Source organism: Antechinus flavipes, chromosome 4 (genome assembly GCF_016432865.1).
Source record: "Antechinus flavipes isolate AdamAnt ecotype Samford, QLD, Australia chromosome 4, AdamAnt_v2, whole genome shotgun sequence".
Taxonomy (NCBI): Eukaryota; Metazoa; Chordata; class Mammalia; order Dasyuromorphia; family Dasyuridae; genus Antechinus; species Antechinus flavipes.
This window is the reverse complement of record NC_067401.1, coordinates 386,226,386-386,246,033: the sequence shown is the minus strand read 5'-3', so window position 1 is coordinate 386,246,033 and position 19,648 is coordinate 386,226,386. Positions and strand designations below refer to the sequence as shown.

At 34.6% G+C, this 19,648-nt stretch overlaps 1 long non-coding RNA gene across 4 annotated transcripts in view; it reads left to right on the top strand.

Annotated features, from left to right (window-relative positions):
• LOC127562712 (uncharacterized) overlaps window positions 1–19,648 on the top strand; it is an 81,180-nt gene that overhangs the window by 18,511 nt on the left and 43,021 nt on the right. For 3 of the 4 annotated variants that reach the window (XR_007953798.1, XR_007953796.1, XR_007953799.1), the window contains exons 4-6: window positions 7,036–7,110; window positions 15,163–15,294; window positions 18,652–18,700. This is a non-coding gene — a long non-coding RNA (uncharacterized LOC127562712). The remainder of the gene's footprint in view (window positions 1–7,035; window positions 7,111–15,162; window positions 15,295–18,651; window positions 18,701–19,648) is intronic. The other variant, XR_007953797.1, reaches the window with a different exon arrangement.

The window sequence follows — 19,648 nt, the reverse complement described above, 5'->3', positions numbered from 1 at the left end:
GCAATTTAATCTCTAATATCAATTTAGTAATCTGTTTCTTAAGAATCTGATTCATTCTTTCCACTTTCCCTGATGAGGGTAAATGCCCAGGTATATGGAATTGCCACTCAATTTTCAAGCCTTCCCCATTATTTCTTATAAAACCTTAGAAGTAAAACACGTTCTTTTAACAGTATCAATAGTAGCTATTAACCCATACTTAGGTACAATTTGTTCCAATGTTATTTCACTAACCCCTTTTAAAAGCAGCAGAGCTCAAAGGAAAGTTTCCACCCATCCTCACTAGTGTCATTTCATTAAAACCTAACTTGAATATTTTGGAGCCAGGCTCCCTCCCTTCAGAAGAACACCTCAATACCATCTTATTTATCTTTAGCATATTATACATTTTTCAGATACAATTTGTTTTGCAATTACACATATCTTTATATGCCAAATTTTCTTGCTTTTACTTCTTTGTTAAAGGGAGAAAGTAAAACAAACCTTAAGATTCAGAATATAGAATTCTAAAAAATTTTGGACCAAATTTCACAAACCTCATATCACATATCCAGCAGGGTTGACAAAATGTCAAATCACAGCTCAATTTTTACAAATTAGCCAAAATACTATTTAGCAAGCAAACATAATAGCTTAAATATATTTCCTCTAATTAGGAGATACAAATGTGACCTCTTTAGGTAAGTTACCAGAGATCCAAATTTTTTTAAACTTAAAGTCATATTACAGTTTTAAATTTCTAGTAACAATACTTCAATATCAATGTACACATATTTCTAAAATCATATACCAGAATAAACAAGTTCACACTTTTAGAATAAAATTAATAGTAATTATCTCATACAATTTCAGAATCAGAATTCCAATTTAACACAAAGCCCCAAAATTTAAAGTGACAGAAAATTGCCCTTTCAAGTCTGAAGACAGAGCTTTAAGAAATTGTCAGAATGTCTCAAAATTAATATTTTTATTAAGAAAATATAGATACAGTTTTGGGAATACTTTAATTTTGAGAATCTGCTAGTTTAGTTTGGCATTGCAGACATAAATATGTCTATCTCTTGTAATTCCCTTTCCCCCCCAAAAAAAAGAAATTGTGGGATTTTAGGACCCTGGGGAGTGGGTCAGAGCAATTTGGACTCAGGTGCTGGGCTGCAGGTCTGTAGCCTGCACTCCATGCCATAAGTGCCAGGAGCCATGTTGTAGAAGTTGGGGTACCAGCGCAAACTCCAGAAGAATCCAGGTCAGCCAGGGACACCAACCTATCCAGGACAGATTTTACAAGCCTTTCCAAGAGAGAGAGACTTGGAAAATCCCAGAGAGAGCGTTTTTTTTCCCCCCTTTGCATTTTTTCTTCTGGCTTCAAGTTCAGGTCTTCAAAAGGCTTTTAAATTAGGCCTACTTAAAAATACAATAGACCAAATCAATTTAGCTAACTGAGAATGCCTCAAAAACCCCAGAAGCAGCCAAAATGTTTTAGCAGCTCTGTAACTTTATTTCTGCAGACCCAAATTGGCCAGTTCTAGGTCCACAGAAATATGCCAGATTTTTTTTTTTCTCTTTGGAGTGGCAGTTAAAAATTTATCTCAGGACTATCTCAGAACTAGTCCTTCCTCTCTCTAGTTAAAAGCTATTTGCGTAAGTTCAATTATGTACAAAATGTACAAAACAAGCATTTTAAAATCCCAAATAGCCACATCATTTCCTTTGTAATTTGGCTGACTGAAACACAGAAGACAAAACACAGGCTCTCACACTCACAAAATGCTTTTCTAAATCCATCAAGTTCCCATTCAAAACCCCACCTTGGGGAGAATCAGGGAGAGGAACTCTGGAACCTTAGAAGCTGGCCAGGCAGGTATTGAAGGCTCCTTTGAATTTGCGCTCAGCCCTGGGGGATGGACAGTTCCTTCCAGCCAGCAGGCACCTGCCCAAACAAAATAAGAGTATTTAATCCCTATATATTTTGGTACTTCATCCCAATACTTCCTAAAGAGCTATCTTCTTGGGACACTAGATAGGTTTATAAAGCCAATTAGATTGTTCTTTTCCCAAGATAAACAGTATCTTATACGATTTATGAAGGAATCACCCAATCTTACCAAAGGGAAATGAGAGTACTTTCAGACTTTAATTGTTTAAGACCAGTTCCAGTCTTCCAGGCAGCTCATCAGTTCTTGGCAGAGGGAAAGCCCTCTTACAGATCTGACCACTTAGACTCTCTCCTCACCTTCACCAGTTCCTCTCCCACCTGGGTTGTGTACAACTTTCACGACCAATTCCAAGAAATATTTTCCCTCCTGTTTCCCACCAACTCTTAATTAGCATTATTTCTTTAAAAGGCGATGATAGCCTTGGGAATTCAGGTAACAGAATTCTCTCGTCCAAGAAAATCAGCTTGTATAGCAGTTCTCTAGGAAAATTTAAATTAGTAGTTTGTTATTTACTAATATTCCTTTGTTTCTGGGATAGACTACCATGTTTAGAATGTAAGTCTGGACTCACCGAGATAATGGGAGAAAGGGTCAAAGTGGAGATGGGGGCTTCTGGTCTATAAATCTTGTGTTTTCCAGCTTGCACTTTGCACTCCTTTACTGGCACTTTGTCTGTTGAGAGTTGCCTTTTTCATAATAAATCACGTTTTTGCTTTTTTACCTTGAGAGTCTCTGATTTTAATTTGGGTAAAAGTCATTGTCCCACACAGTTTGGAAGATCATCCAGGATATTTCCTGATGCAGGTGTGGTCCTCTTCAAAGATTTTCCAAGTTCGGGGGTCCCCTCTTCATTTCTTATTCATTAGGGGTTTCTCTGGTTCCAAATCTTTAGGCAGATACCCTCTGAAGAGTTCTCCAATGGTCCTCCACCTGCAGCTTTTAGCTATGGCTCAACTAGTTACTGCAAAGTCTCATGTCACAATTAAGGTATAGCTCAGAGCCTCACTCATTTATCCCATTCAGTGGTATGCTAGTAAAACAATTAAAGAATTACTTTATAGAACTAAGAATAAATAATACTGAAATTCAAATAGAGAAACAAAAGGTCAAGGTCTCAAAGAGAACAATGAAAAAAGCGGAGGGAAGGGAGCCTAGCACCATGATTTCTTTTTTTTTTCTCCTAATAATAGCTTTTTATTTTCAAAATACATGTAACATTCACACTGGCAAAACCTTGTGTTCCAAAAAATTTTCTCCTCCCTCTCTCCTATCTCTCTTTCCTTCTCCTAGACTACAAGTAATTCAGTATAGGGTAAACATGTGCAATTCTTCTAACATATTTCTACATTTATCAGCAGCATTAGATTTTAAGCTGTACTACAAAGCATTAATCATCAAATAAATTGATAATGGTTTAAAAGTTGAAATTGATCTAATGTATTTCATTAGCTATACAACATATAGGTACAAACAAGTCTAATAGTTGATAAACTGAGACATTATTTGGGTAAGGACTCACTATTGTGCAAAAACTGGACAGCAGTCAAAAAATAGACTTAGATCAATACTTCACAACATATGTCTGAGACAATTATTTTTCTGTTATAGTTCTCTTATACTAATAACCAATTACTATTGAGGAGATCCAGGATTTTTTCCTTTCTAATTTCCTCATTCTCTACTAGATCAAATCAGCCCCTGAAGAATAGGGCTGATAATTAGATTAGATTTAACGTTTTCCTCAATCTTAGACTCCACCCAACTAGGGAAGTCTATTGTGTTCTACTGAGGCTTGGGTAAAGAGAGGTAGATCCTTTGTCTAGATTGCCCAAAATTGGGAGTAGTCCGAGAGTAAGAGTGATATAATCATTTGACTAAGTATACTTCTTATAATATTCATTATCTTGTTAATTGTTAATCAATCAGAGTTTATTGCCACCTGCCAGGATTATTCCCTCTTCCAAGAGCATATAATTATCAAGAGGCTACCATGATCTAGTTTTGGTTTATAGAGAAATGGCCAAATTATCGTTACTAATTATTCGCTAGCCATAATTAATAAAATGATCAATTACCCAGAAATTATACTTCTTGAATTTTTTATATGTCACATGCCAATATAAGTTCCAAAATGGATATATGACTTAGATTTAAAATGTCACATCATCAACAAATTAGAGGAACAAGAAAATAATTACCTTTGAGATATATGGATAAAGGAAGAGTTCATGACCAAAAAAGGGATAGAGAGGATGATAAAAGATAAAACAGAAAATTTTGATTACATAAAACAAAGATTTTTGTTCAATACAATATAATTAAGATGAAAAGGAAAAGAGTTAAATGGGGAAAATCTTTGTAACAAATTTCTTGGATAAAGGCCTCATTTTAAAGAAATATAAGAAACTAATTCAAATAAAAAGAATAAGAATCATTCCCCAATGGATCAAAGAGTACAAAAAGGCAGTTAGTTCTCAGAGGAAGAAATCCAAACTTCCAACAGTCATGTTAAAAAAAATACTGCAAATTACTAATAATTAGAGAAATGCAAATTAAAACAACTCAGGTTCTGTTGTATACCCATCAAATTGGCGAAGTTGACAAAAAAGGAAAATGACAAATATTGGCAGGGCTATGGGTAAATAGGGGCAATGATAGATTATTGGAGAAGTTGTGAATTGGATTAGGCATTCTGAACAACAATCTGCAACCAAATAGTCACTTAACTGTGCTTATACTTTGACCCACTGATACCATTACTAAGCCTATATCCAAAAGAGATCAAATAAAAAAGAAAAAGTCCCATACTGACAAGAATTTTTATAGCAACTCTCTTTGCAGTGGTAAAGAACTAGAAACTATGAGAGTTCTCATAAGTGGGGTAATGGCTGAAACATTTTGATATATTGAATTAAATAGAATACTATGACTTATGAAATGATGGTACAGGTGGTTTCAGAGAAATATGTGAAGACTTGTGTAAACTAATGCAGAATATAGTCAACAAGAACAGGAGAATAATTTTTATTTATGTTATAGTTAATATCAACACTGTAAAAATGAACAACTCTGAAATAGTAGATAACTCTGATTAATGCAATGATCAACTGTGATTCCAGAGAAATGATGATAAAGAGAACTGTTCACTCTGTAACAGAAAAATGATATTCACAGAATGAGAAACACATTTTTGGAAAGGGCCAACATGGGGGGAAAGAGGGAATTAGGAGGAAAAAATGCTTAATAATTGAATAAAAATTTTTAATGAAATAAGTTATTTTTCTTCTTAGTTTTAGAGAAATTATTTTGGATTATATTAAGTTCCTTTTATTCCTATGCTTTTAATTCCTTAAAATATAAACAAATGTATTTGTTTAAGGCCTTTTTCATAAGATTATGAGATCACAGACATAAAGGTTGAAGGGCATTTAGAAGGCATCTCCTTCAACTCTTTTATTTTACAGATGAAGAAACTGAAACTCAGAGGGGTTAAATAATTTGTCTCATCAACAGGGATCAAAAGAAAGATTCAAACCCACAGTTTCTTAACTCCAAAGTCAGTAGTCCATCCATTATTCTGTGCTGCCATTCACCAATCTTCTCCATTTATAGACATAATTTTGTATTTTGTTGTTAATAAGATTTATTGTACTAATTATTTTCCTAAACATTGAACCATCCATGTATTTATTGTATTAATATGTCGTCATCATAATAAAATGCTATATTTTATTTAATATTTTACATTAATATTCCTTGGTAACAGTGGTCTAAATTTCTTTTCTCTGCATTATAGTTCTCTGTTTTAGAAATCAGGATAATGATCTCATATAAAGAATTTGATAATTTGTCTTCTTTTGCCATTTATTTATGCCATAAGAAGATGTGCCTTCTTTTGTTACTTTTGAAAAGTTTGTACAGCATAGGAATTATATGTTCTTTAAATGTTGTTTAGAATTCAATTGTACATTTTCCTGGACATCATCCACCTTTGAACAAGCTGTCTCTCCTATCTTTAATGTTCTCCCTTCTTTACCCAAACCTCTAAGAATCTCAAACTTTCTTTAAAGCTCAGTTCAAGGGTTACCTCCTATATGAGGCCTTTTCTAATTTCATAAGCTAATTCTCTTCCTCTCTGTACTTCCTTTATCAGTATATACTCCAAATGGAGCTTAAATTCCTTGAGGACAGGGAATGTTTTGTTTTTAATCTGTGTATATCTACACTTATTGCACTTAGTAGGTTTTTGATAAATATTTGCTGGTTTGAATTGAATTGGTTTGTAGTGATAAAGTCTTCTAATTTTGAGTTTTAACTGTTCTTTGAATTTCTATTTCTGCATTCTTTTGTTGTTTTATTAAATATCACTTTCTCAAGGAATCATTTGCTTTAAGATTTTCTTTTCTATTTTACCAACTCTATTGCTTATTTTATCAAATTATTTTCTTCAGCAATCTTATCTTCAATCTTATAGATGCCAAATTTTCTTTTCTGTCTCTTATTGTGATCCTAAGCCACTCTCTAAGTTCTTGCAATGTGTCTATTCTCTCTTCTTCAGCTATAGGAATTTCCATTGCAGCTCTATCCTTACTTTATAGAAATTTCTCTTTAATTTATCTTACCTTTAAAGTTTATTCATTTTAGAAGCTCTTTTTTGCTCACTCATTTCCTCATTCTTCCTGTGGTTTTCCTTTGCAGGTTTTTTTTTTTTCTTTTCTTCTTTCTCCGCTTACTCCTTTCTGGTATGTTTTTGGTTTTATTTGTTTCTTTTTTAATTTGGTGTATGTCATAGTTTTTACTTCTTAGTTATTGTCTTGCAAGAAGTCTTGAATCAATCTTCTCAGTAAAATATGGGAATAGTTAATCTGTTCCAAATGGAAAGGGGAGAATGTAGTTAGAATTACAAGAAAAGAAGGAAAGGGGTTAGAACAGTTACCATGTGGATGAATCTAGAACTACCATAGGTAGAATTATCAAACCTAATGAGGATTTACTGAGGTTATTATTATATGTTTTATATTATTATATATTATAAGTCTGTATAATATAGTTTATGACTTTTTCCTTGTTTAATTTTGTTTTTTTCTTTATTAATGTTCAGCAGATCTGAGATACAAATGGAGAAATGGGATGGTGGAATTTACCCAGGAATGAAGATTCAGAAATCACTAATGAAGTAAGATGGGAAATCAAACTAGGGGAATAGATAACAACATTGAAATTCAAAATAAGGTATAGAAGGAGGTTGAATAATTAAAATGGTGGGCCATAATAAAAGATGAAGATTTATGAAGGCAGAGCTCCATAGATGTTACTGATGGAATAGATATGATTTAAAGGATTAGAGACCCTGATACGGGCTAAGAAAGGTATAAGTATGAAAGTGGGAGAGGTAGAATGCTAGGATGGTGTGGTCAATTTGGAATTATGTACTTATGCATATCCTTTGCCCCAGCAATGGCACTATTAGCTCTCTATCTCCAAGGAGAACAGAAAAAAAAGGAAAATGAACCGTTTGTACAAAAATATTTATAGCTGATCTTTTTTTTTTTTTTTTTTGATAGCAAAGAATTGAAAACTGAGTGACCATGAATTATAGAGTTGGTGTACAAATACTATTTTGTTAGAAGACATGATAAAGGGGATAATTTCAGAGAAACCCGAGAAAAATTATAGGAGCTGATACAAAGAGAAGTGAGCAGAACCTGGAGAACAAATTATGCATTATATGAGGTCACTATAGAACAAACAACTTTAAAATGATTAGAAATTCTGATTAACACAATGACCAATCCCAGTTCTGGAGAATTCAACAGATAGAGCAGTGATGGATTCAGAATATAGACTGAGATTTTTTTTTTTTTTTTTTTGGACACCATTAATATGGGAATTTATTTTTCTGGATGTTTGTAGCAGATTTTGTTTTTCCTACTTTCTCAGTAAGAGGGGAGAGATTGGGGAAATAAAATGAAAACCTTCAAATATAATTACATTTAATTTTGTAAAAAATTAGAAATTTGAGCAATTGGCTGTTCAGGTCATTCAAGAGGTCATCAACATAGTGAAATTTCTAAGGATGATTGAGTTCAAAGGAACTAAATTTATTAAGAAAGATGATTATAGATTGAGTAGATATCACCAAGTCTGCAGAGATAAAAGAAGAAAGGAATGAAGGAAGGAAGAAAGAAAAACGAAGGGAGGAAGGAAGATTGAAAGATGGCTGTAGAATAATAGTTACAAATCAGGGGTCCTCAAACTTTTTAAATAGGGGGCCAGTTCACTGTCCCTCAAACTGTTGGAGAGCAGGACTATAGTAAAAACAAAAACTTTATTTTGTGGGCCTTTAAATAAACAACCTTCATAGCTCTGGGTGAGGGGATAATCGTCCTCAGCTGCTACATCTGGCCGGCGGGCTGGGCCATAGTTTGAGGACCTCTGAAATGTGAGTGATCTGACAGTGCCTCCTCTATGCATAGGAGTAGAGATGAATAATGTTAGAAATTACCCAATAGAGATAGTTATCAATGGAAAGACCAGCAAAGGATGTAGTTTTCTCAAGAGAAAGCCCGGTTCATTTGAGTTTCCAACTAGTTAAGACCTGTCACCTTCTCTAATGTGCTGAAGCTGTTCCCCAATTTCTGAATCCAACTGGGATGCAAAGCACTGAATCTCTTAAAAACCAGACTCCTTTGTGAACGGATCCAACTATTCTGGAGAGCAATTTGGAATTATTCCCAAAGGTTATAAAACTATGCATGCTCTTTGATCTAGCAATACTATTACTAGGTTTATATCCCAAAGAGATCATAAAAAAGGGAAAAGGACCCACATGTGCAAAAATATTTATAGAAGCTTTTTGTGGTGGCAAAGAATTCAAAATTAGTGGGATGCCCGATAATTGGATAATAGTTGAACAAATTATGATATATAAATGTAATGGAATACTACTGTGTTATAAGAAACGATGAGCAAACAGATTTCAGAAAAAAACCTGGTCTTACATGAACTAAATGAACTAAGCAGAATCAGGAGAACATTGGACATAGTTACAGAAACATTGTGCAATGATCGACTATGATAGACTTAATTCTTCTCAAGAACATTCAAAACAATTCTAGAACACTCGTGATAGAAAATGCCATCCACATCCAAAGAAAGAACTATGGAGTGTGAATGCAGATCAAAGCATACTATTTTTAGGTTTATAATTTTTTTTTCTTTTTCATGGTTTTTCCCATTTATTCTGATTCTTCTTTTATACCATGACTAATATGGAAGTATGTTTAACATGATTGTACATGTATAGCCTTTATTGGATTGCTCATTGTCTTGGGAAAGAGGAGAAGAAAGGGAGGGAGAGAGAAAACTTTAGAACTCAAAATCTTATGAAAATGAATTTTGAAAACTATATATGTAATTGAAAAGAAAAATACTATTAAGTACAATCTTCCATCCCACCCCAAACCAGACTCTTCCCATTCCTGCCCCTCCCAACACAGTGGGAACTGGGGAAAAATTGGTTGTCATGGGAGAGGAGTGATGACCTCTGGCCTGCCAGGGTCCAGAGTAATCAAACTTCACACCCATGTGACCAGTTCAGCCTTGCTTATGGGATTTTATAGATTCTATTCTTGAATTTTAGGGGAAAGTGGTAGTTCCTTTGGAAAGACTCAGACATTGTCTCCAGATCACCCTACAAGCAATACATAGACCAAGTGGTTTAGATGGACTTAGTCCATCTAGTGTGGCAAGAGAGATTTTTAAAACTTTATTTTTCTTTCTTTTTTTTTCCTCCTTCTAGGGAGAGACCCAAGAAATCTATACAAAAGGAGTAGCCTAAGAAAAAAAAAGATTTCAAAGGAGAATTATAGGATGAATATATAAAGGGAGGAGAGAAAGACAAGCAGGCTCAGCAGCTCTGGAAGCTTTGGGCAAAAAAAGAGATTATCCTTTGTTTCTCTTTGACTAACCCTTTATTTCTCTAGACAGGTTCCCTCTGGTTGTTAAGAAATTAAAACTAATGAGTTTTGTCTTTAGAGATGCCACAGGGACATTAGAGTGATTTCAAAGAGCTTGAATGTTTGAGACCCCATTTAGAGGGGTTTTTGTTTGTTTATTTTTGGTTTGCCATTTTCTTCTTCATCTCATTTTGAGATGAGGAAACTGAAACAAAGAGTCAAGTGACCTGCCCATTTGAGTCTTCCTGATTTCGGGTCTGGCTCTCTATCCATTGCTCTACTTAGCTACCCAATTAGAGCTCTTCAAAATGAACTACCTCCTGACATAGGTTTCCCATTCCTTGAGTAGAGCTTTAAATGGAAGCTGAATGTCAAGTGTGGATTGGACAAGGTGACTTCGGAGGTCTCTGCCAAGTCTGAGATTGTATGATTCAAAAGTATGTGTGAATGTATATAGGTATTGGACACACAAAGGTTTTATGTGATCAAAGATATGAACACTAGTTAAGTGACAATTATAAAAGCCTAGATCAGAAATTATAAATTTTTTTTTGGTGAGCATCAAGGACCTTTTGGCAATCAAGGGGAAGCTTAGGGATCCCTTCTTAATATAATGTTTTTAAATGTATAAAATAAAATATAGGGCATTACAAAGAAAACAAATTATATTGATTGCAATATTATATTATCATAATATTTAAAAAAACCAAAATCATGGTTGTTAGGTTAAGATCCCCTAGAGTAGATAAAAGATGATGAGGACCTCAACAAGAGCATTTGCAATGGGACTAGAAAGGAGAATATTTTTTATTAAAGCTTTTTATTTTTCAAAACATATGCATGGACAATTCTTCAGCATTAGCCCTTGCAAAACCCAGTGTTCCAATTTCCCTCCCTTCCCCCATACCCCTCCCCTAGATAGCAAGTAGTTGAATATTAGTTAAACATGGTAGAAATATCTGTTAAATCCAACATATACATACATATTTATACAATTATCATGCTGCACAAGAAAAAAAAAGAGAAGCAAAATAAAATGCAAGCAAACAACAACAAAAAGGGTGAAAATGCTATGTTGTAATCCACGCTCAGTTCTCACAGTCCTCTCTGGGTGTAGATGGCTCTCTTCATCACTGAACAATTGGAATTAGTTTGAATCCTCTCATTGTTTAAGAGAGCCACGTCCTTAAGAATCGATCATCACATATTCTTGCTGTTGCTATGTACAATGATCTCCTGCTTCTGCTCATTTCACTCAGCATCAGTTCATGGAAGTCTCTCCAGGCTTCTCTGAAATCTTCCTGCTGGTCATTTCTTGCAGAACAATAATATTCCATAACATTCATATACCCACTTATTCAGCCTTTCTCCAATTGATAGGCAACCACTTAGTTTCCAGCTTCTAGCCACTACAAACAGGGCTGCCACAAACATTTTTGCACATACAGGTCCCTTTCCCTTCTTTAGTATCTCTTTGGGGTATAAGCCCAGAAGTAACACTGCTGGATCAAAGGGGATGCACAGTTTGATAACTTTTTGAGTATAGTTCCAAATTGCTCTCCAGAATGGTCAGATCACAAATCCACCAACAATGTATAAGTACCCCAGTTTTCCTACATTCCTTCCAACATTTGTCATTATCTTTTCCTGTCATCTTAGTCAATATAAGAGGGGTGTAGTGGTATCTCAGAGTTGTTTTAATTTGCATTTCTCTGATCAATAGTGATTTAGGGCACGAAAGGAAAATATTGATGCAATAAATGCCTAAGAAAAATTCATAGGATTTGGTAATTGATATGTGGGAAAAAGAGGGAAGAGTCAAAAGACTGAGGTTATGGGTAGAGGCAACTAGGAGCATGGACATATAATCATCAGAAATAGAGAAGGTAGGGAAAAGAGGTTTGGGATGGAAGATGAGTTCAGTATCCTACATGAAATGCTTGATGAGCTGACAAGACATCCAGGTAGAAATATCCAACAGGCACTTGGAGATGCAAGATTACAGATCTGGACTGAGGTCAGTGTTTGAGATGCTGGTTAGAAATCATCTACATGGAAATAATCATTAAAGTCATGGAAGTGGATGAGATGAACAAAAGAAAATTAGGAGAGAGAAGAGGAGACAGGACAGACACTTGAGGGATGGAAAAAGAATGAGGAATCAATAAAGAATTCTGAAAAGGAGCTTGCAAAGCCAATAAGCAAACCATCACGATGTGATATCATGTGAATTAGCAAGGCAAGGATATCAAAAAGAGAAAATTATCAAGGCTGCCAAATACTGAAAAGGGATCAAGAAGGATGAGAATTGTGTGGTGTGTAAGGGGTATGAGCCCAGAACTATCCTGGATCCTCACTGCTCCCCTATCTAGAAGAGGGCTTAGTTCTGTCACTGAAGATGCTTTCCCATACCATTCTACCATTAATATTTCACTTGAGGATGATTATGCTTAGACTTGAGTTTTAATAGGGAAAGAACCAGAGCTGAGAGATAGGAGAGGGAGCTACACAGAGACTTAGGCTAAACTACTGGGTACAGAGAAGAAAAAAATGAAAGACATATTTTAAGCAGTACCCCAAGATTGAACCCAATCTGTGTAAATTCTGATTTATTTCTAGACTAGAGGTTGTACTAAAAAAAGAAAGAAAGAAAGAAAAGAAAAGGAAAGAAAGCTTTCTCTTCCAAGAAATCAATAAAGATAGAAGCCATTTTGTCAGGCCTATGGGGTGACAAAGTAGAGCAACAAATATAGACTACTCTTTTTCAAAGTCTAGCAGTGAGTAAGAAGGAAGGAATCATAAATTTGTTGTGAAGGGAAATTTTTTTTTTTCAGAATGGAAAAATCTGAGTATGTTTATAGCCTGAGAGGAAGGAGACAGAAAGATTGAAAATTTGCTTTATTGAGAAAATAGAGGCCATTTGCCTTTTGCTCCCTCTTCTAACCTATATTACATTTTAAAGATCTTTGATGTTATCCACTATTCTCCTGTCCTTTACTCTGAGGAAGAGAAGATCTATTCCTGGCTCACCTTCGAATCTCCTCATTTCCTCCAGCAGATTGCCCTTGCAATCATCTCCTTTCCTTTCTTTACTCTTCACTCTCATCCTATCTAATGACTCCTTCCCTGTTGCCTACAAACATACACAGAACTCACCCATTCATTAAAAAAAAAAAAAAAAATTTGTATTGATATATTTTGCTTTTCCATCACCTATTCTTCAATCTCTTCCTATTTAATGACTCCTTCCCTATTGCCTACAAACTGCACAAAATTCACCCATTCATTTTTAAAAGATAAATTAGTATTGATATATTTTGTTCCCTTTGTATCCTTCCCCTTCACCAGAGTCTATAACAGAGAAGAAAACTCCTTTAACAAAGAATAAAAAGAGAAATTAAAAGGTTAGAAAAACCAATATATCAGAGTCTAAAACAGTAGTGTTTTATGCCCACAGTCCTCTACCTCTCTAAGAGAGATGGGGAAAGGAGCAACTCCTTCATTCTTTACAAACCTTCACTTGACCTGATCAGCCCCTCAAGGTATAAGTCTATAACTGCTGAAATAGGAAATTTAGTATAATGAAATTATCATTAGAGCATGAGCTCCTTGAGAGCAGGGATACTTTTAGCTTTTCTTTGTTTCCCTCATGATTAGCACAATGACTTGCACATGGTAGGTGCTTAATTGACTTTCACTGATAGTATAGGGAATTGGACTTGGTTTTAGGAAAACATGGGTTCAAATCCCAACTCAGATACTTACTATGTGACCCCAAGCAAATTGGTTAATCTCTTTATGTTATATCCTCCCATTCACAGCCAGACTTTTAGAAAAACTTGTTTTAACTCATTGCCTCTATTTAGTCTTTTTTCATTCCCATCTCATCCCTTTCGAGCTGGTTTCCAGTCTTATCAATTTTTCTAAAAAAGGCACCAAGTAGAATTTTTGTTATTTTGTTCCTAACATAAGCATAGCATCTTTCACATAACAGGAATTTAGCAAATATTTATGGAATTGAATTCAAAGAATTCATGTTGAATGATCTCAATCTTGACTGTGAGGCAATCTACTATTAAACTGGGAAGTTTGGGGACTGAAAAAATAGAAGAAAGCTTGCAGCACCCAAATTATATGTATATATCTATATACACATGTATATATATGATGTTGCAATATATGTATACATAAATTCATTCAAATTATATATACACATATATGTGAATATACATGTATGTGTTTTTAAATGCATAAAATAAAACATACAGGATTACAAAAGGAACCAATTATATTAAAATACAGGTAACAAATGTATTTGATACATTTGATACAATTTTGATTCTGTATTTAATACAATTTTGTTGTTGTGATACAATTTTGTAGGACCTCAGGTTAAGAAATCCCGTTCTTCACTGTCAGATCTTTTTGGATCCTGAATCTGTCATTCAATAAACTGTATTAGATAATTCTTTCAATTTCCTTTCTTCTATAAATATAACAAGCTTACCTTATATTGTTCTAAGTCACTGATAAAAATTATTTAAATTACCTCCAGCTGCTTTCTCTGATCATTTAAGAATAGGAATTGAAGCACATGGCATGAGTTTCCCATAATAAGGTATTAATAAGACAGAAAAGAGGGAAGTAAATAAGGTGAGGAATTCAAGGATAGAGAAGAGAACAATACCAGAATGGATGCCTAGAGAGTCAAGACTGGATAGAAAAGGTGAGGTCCAAAAAAGTTGATGGAAAGATGGGCTAAGAAATTGAATTGAATTGAAATTCCCAAAAAATTCATATAGGAAGTGTGAGCAAGAGACAGAGGTTGAAGGCTAAGGATGAGGGTTAAGAAGAGAATTTCAGAGTTCAGAATCTTGGAGAGAAAGAGGTTTCATGTGATATGAGTCTGTGGTTCTGGCAACTGACTGAACATGAGTGATTGTCAATGAGGTGGTTTGGATGTACCCTGAACCACAGACTCCTATTTGACTAGTGAGTGGCTAAAGTAGAGAGAAAATAAATCAGCATATTTGAGTAATTCAAGAAATTTTGAGAATAGGACATTAGAAAGGACCCCGATATTGGACCCAGATATTGATATGTAAAGTTAAGAGCAGCAGGCTCTAACAGTATCATATTGTGACCTATGTAACCCAAAGCTCATTTTGTGTATTTTACCACATTTGATATTTACAGCATCCCTATCAATTAAGCAGGGCAAATGTTAAGATGGTAGTGACTATAATCTCTGTTTGACTTCTTTTGAATAGGCAAAGAAAAAGAAGAAAAAGAACAACAGGAAAGATAGAAAAATAAATTAAAGCCTTTCTTCTATTTCCTTGGAGCAGTATACCAGCTAAAAAGAAAATAGTAACAGATTTTTCTATCCAAACTAATAACAGGTGAGTTGCAAAGATGAAGAATTAGAATAAGCTAATGAAAGTTATATTTCAGTAAGATTTTACCTCATTGTTTTTTATTAAAAAGTATGCTATATGATACCAATATATTACATATATTGTCATTTCAATTTTTTTAGTGATACCTTTTATTCTTTCATCACTTTTATTTTCAAGTTTTATCTCTTCTACTCAGAGAATCCTTTGCAAAAAAAAAAAAAAAAAAAGACTAAAAAAAAAAAAGAGAACAAAAAAGGTTAAGCAAAACTAACCAATAAATCAGCCAAGTAGAATAGAACATATAACGTACCATACACACACACACAGTTCTCCATTTAGTTTTTGTTTGTCAAGATTTCTATTTTCATAAAAATAAAAAAGGAACAAAATTGGAGTTCGTGGTTCAGGATACATTCAAAACTCCTCATCATCTGTCCATCATCATTCATGTCCAGTCAATTGCCAGATCAAGAGATTTTATATGAATGACATCTCTCCCATCTGCCTTCTCTCTGCTCATATAGCCACTACCCTGGCCCGGGCCTTTATCACCTTTCCCCTCTTCTTCTGCTTCAAATCTCTTAATTTGTCTTCCTGCCTTCAGGGTCTTCCTAGTTCAAATCATCCTCCATATAGCTATTAAAGTGAAAGTCTTACCAAGCACTGTGCCTAGAAATACAAAGAAAGGAAAAGGGGGAAAATCAGTCCCTGCTTAAAAGAGATCAACATTCAATGAGGGTGACAACAGGAAAATTATCTACTAAATGATATAACAATATTTAGTTTTTTATATATACAAATACTAGTGATTATAACAATGATAGGATGAATTGGAAAATAATTGAAGGAAGCCACTAGAAAATCTTCTTATGGAAGGTGGAATTCTAGTTAGATAAAAAGGAAGTCAGTGAAAATGCAGAGTTGGAAAATGAAATGTGGAGAAATAACTTGCACAAGAATATCAAAAAGACCATTATCACTGGATTACAGCATAACAGGGAGAAGTAAAGTTTAAGACTAGGAAAATAGGAGGAGATAAGGTTATGAAAGGCTTTGAATGTCTAATGATTTTCTGTTTGATCCAGAAGGTAATGAGAAGCCACCAGTGGAATTTATTGAGTTAGGGAGTGACACAGTCTGACATGTGCTTTAGGAAGATCAATTTGAGAGCTGAGGGGAGAATGGATTAGAGTAGGGAGAGACTCGAGGTAAGGCCACTGAAACAGTCCAGATGTGAGGTGATGAGGGTCTACACTGTGACAGTATTATTAGAAGAGAGAAGATCTTGACAAAAGATGCTAAGAAAGTAAAATTAACAGGACTTGGAAACAGGATGGAAATGGAGAAGTGAGATAGAGTAAGAAGTCAAATAGACATGTAAGTTGTGAGCCTAGATGCTGAGAAATGGGCGTGCTCTAGGAATAGGACAGTTCAGAATCAGGAAGGGTTCAGGGCAGAATTGGACTGGCTGAGTTTAAGATGTCTTTGGAAGATCTAGTTTGAGATGCCCAATAGGCAGTTAGCGAGGCTGAATAAATAGGGCTGGATCAGTTGATCTGAGAATGATCAGCATTGAATTGATTGAATTGAATTGATCAGTAATTGAAACTATGAGAATTAATGAGATCACCAAATGAAAGAATTTGGAGGCAAAAGAAAAGAAAACCCAGGACAAAGACCTGGGAACACCCAATAATTGTGAACATGACTCAGATAAAGATCCAGCAAAGGAGATTGAGGAAGTCAGTTAAGTAGAAGGATGACCAAGTTAAGGTTGTGTTGCAAAACACAAAAAAGGAGTAGAATATATGAAGTGATTTAGACATAAAGGGTGATAGTATAAGCAAATTAAGAGAACAAGAGATAACTTTATCTATCAGATCTTTGGAGAAAGGAAGAATTTATGGCCAGAGAAGAACAGAGGACATTATGGAATACAAAATGGGTAATTTTTGTTACATTAAATTAAAAAGGTTTTATACAAATAAAAACAATACAGTCAAGATTAAAAGGGAAGTAGAAAGCTGAGGGAAAATTTTTACAGCTAGTGTTTCTGATAAAAGCCTCCTTTCTGAAATATGTAGAGAACTGAGTCAAATTTATAAGAATACAAGTCATTCCCCGGTTAACAAATGGTCAGAGGATATGAACAGGCAATTTTCAGATGAAGAAATTAAAGTCGTCATAGTCATATGAAAAAATGCTCTAAATCACTATTGATTAAGGAAGTAAGAACTGAAACAAGTCTGAGGTACCACTTCACACCTACCAGAGGCTGAGATGGCTGGAAAAAATAATGGTGAATGTTGGAAGAGATGTGGGAAAACTGGGACACTAATGCATTATTGGTAGAGTTATGAAATGATCAAGCCATCCTGAAGAGCAATTTGTAACTACTTGATAGCCCAAAGGGCTATCAAAGCAGGGTCATTACTAGATCTGTATCCCAAAGAGATCACAAATGTGCAAAAATGTTTGTGGCAGCCCTTTTTGTAGTGGCAAGGAAGTGGAAATTGAATGGATGATAATCAGTTGGAGAATGGCTGAATAATTTATAATGTATGAATGTTATGGAATATTACTGTTCTGTAAAAAATGATGAGCAGGCTGATTTCAGAAAGACCTGGAGAGATTTATATGAACTGATACTGAGTAAAATGAGCAGAACCAGGAGAACATTGTACACGGCAACAAGATTATGGGATGATCAACTATGATAGATTTAGCTCTTTTCAGCAATGTGATGATCTAAAACAGTTCCTATAGACTTGGGATGAAAAGTGCTGTCCACATCCAGAAAAAGAACTATGAGACTGAATATGGATCAAAGCATATTATTTTCACCTTTTTTTTTCTTTTTCATGATTTTCTTTTCCCCTTTTGTTCTGATTTTGCAAAATAACTAATATGGAAATATGTTTAAAATAATTGTATATATATCAGATCGTTTGCTATCTTGGGGAAGGAGGAGGTAAGTGAGGATGGGAGAATTTGAAACTCAAAATTCAAAACTATAAAAATGAACACTTAAAACTATCTTTACATGTTAATAGGAAATAAAGTATTATTGAATTCAGAGAAAAGTGTATAAAGAAGATTCTGTAGAAGGATCCAGGGGGATAAGAACTAAAAAAGACCATAAGATTTAGCAGTTTGGAGATAGTTGTTTCAGTTGAATGATGATGCTTGAAAGCAGTCTGCAGAGAATTAACATGAAAGTGAGAGAAAAGAAAGGGAAGGCACCAATTATAGCAGTTTTTTTTTTCAAGGAATGTAGCCACTAAAGGAAGAGAGATATGAAATAATAACTAGTGGGAGTGAATTAATTAAGTGACTTTTTTTTTTTTTTTTTTTTTTTAGCAATGGAGAAGACATGGACATATTCACAAGATAAGGAAGCAGCTAATAGGTAGGGAGACATTGAAGATTAATAAAAGAATGGAAATGATAAAGGTGGGCAATCCACTCGAGAAAATAGAATGGAATAGTACTTGTATATCTAGAGGGGTTTGCTGTGATATCATGTGATACAAAACTAAGGAAACAAAAGTGGCAGAAGGCATATGGGTGATGTGAGATGGGGTGGGGAGGGAGAAAAGAGTGAATTCTTGAGAAAATGGCCTTAATTTTTTAAGTAAAATATGAAATGAGGTTCTTCCTTGAGGAGGGGAAGTTGGAAAAGGCTTGAGGACGGCTGAAAAAATTTGGGAAAGCTACTTTGGTAAGTGGGATAGAGGTAAAAGGGTAGCTTTTACTTCAGTGAAGGCCCAGTTGAGAAATGGGCATGCCTAAAATGTCACTCTTATTCCCTGCACCCCACTTACATCAAGGATAACAGGTCTCAAATAGTTTGATCTCAGTGCACTTTAACACCCTTAACAATTATTTTGAATCCCGCTATGAGCTTTAGATATATATGTGATATTTATGAGTTATATATATGTATTTTATGAGATATGTATGTTATACATTTATTGTATTTGACATTAAGGCATCAATATTATGAAAATTTTTTACCTGAAAAGAGTCTTTGGGACCCATACTTGGAAAACTACTACTTCAGGATATAAGAAAAAACTCCTTTGGTATTGGAAATCTTTCCCACACTGGTTTTAAATAACTTTTCCAGGCTGATCAGACACTGCTACAACTTCATGTACTCTATAGTTCAGTGAAATTGTTCCTCTTTGCAGTTCCTCACTTAACACTGGCATCTGCTTTATTATTTTAATTGGCTGTCCTCTACACCTAAAATAATGTTTCTCCTCTCTACGGCTTCTTAAAATCTCTAGCTCTCTTTAATGCTCAAATGAAGTGTCATCTCCAGGAAAATTTTCCTGATCCCTCCTTTCCAGTT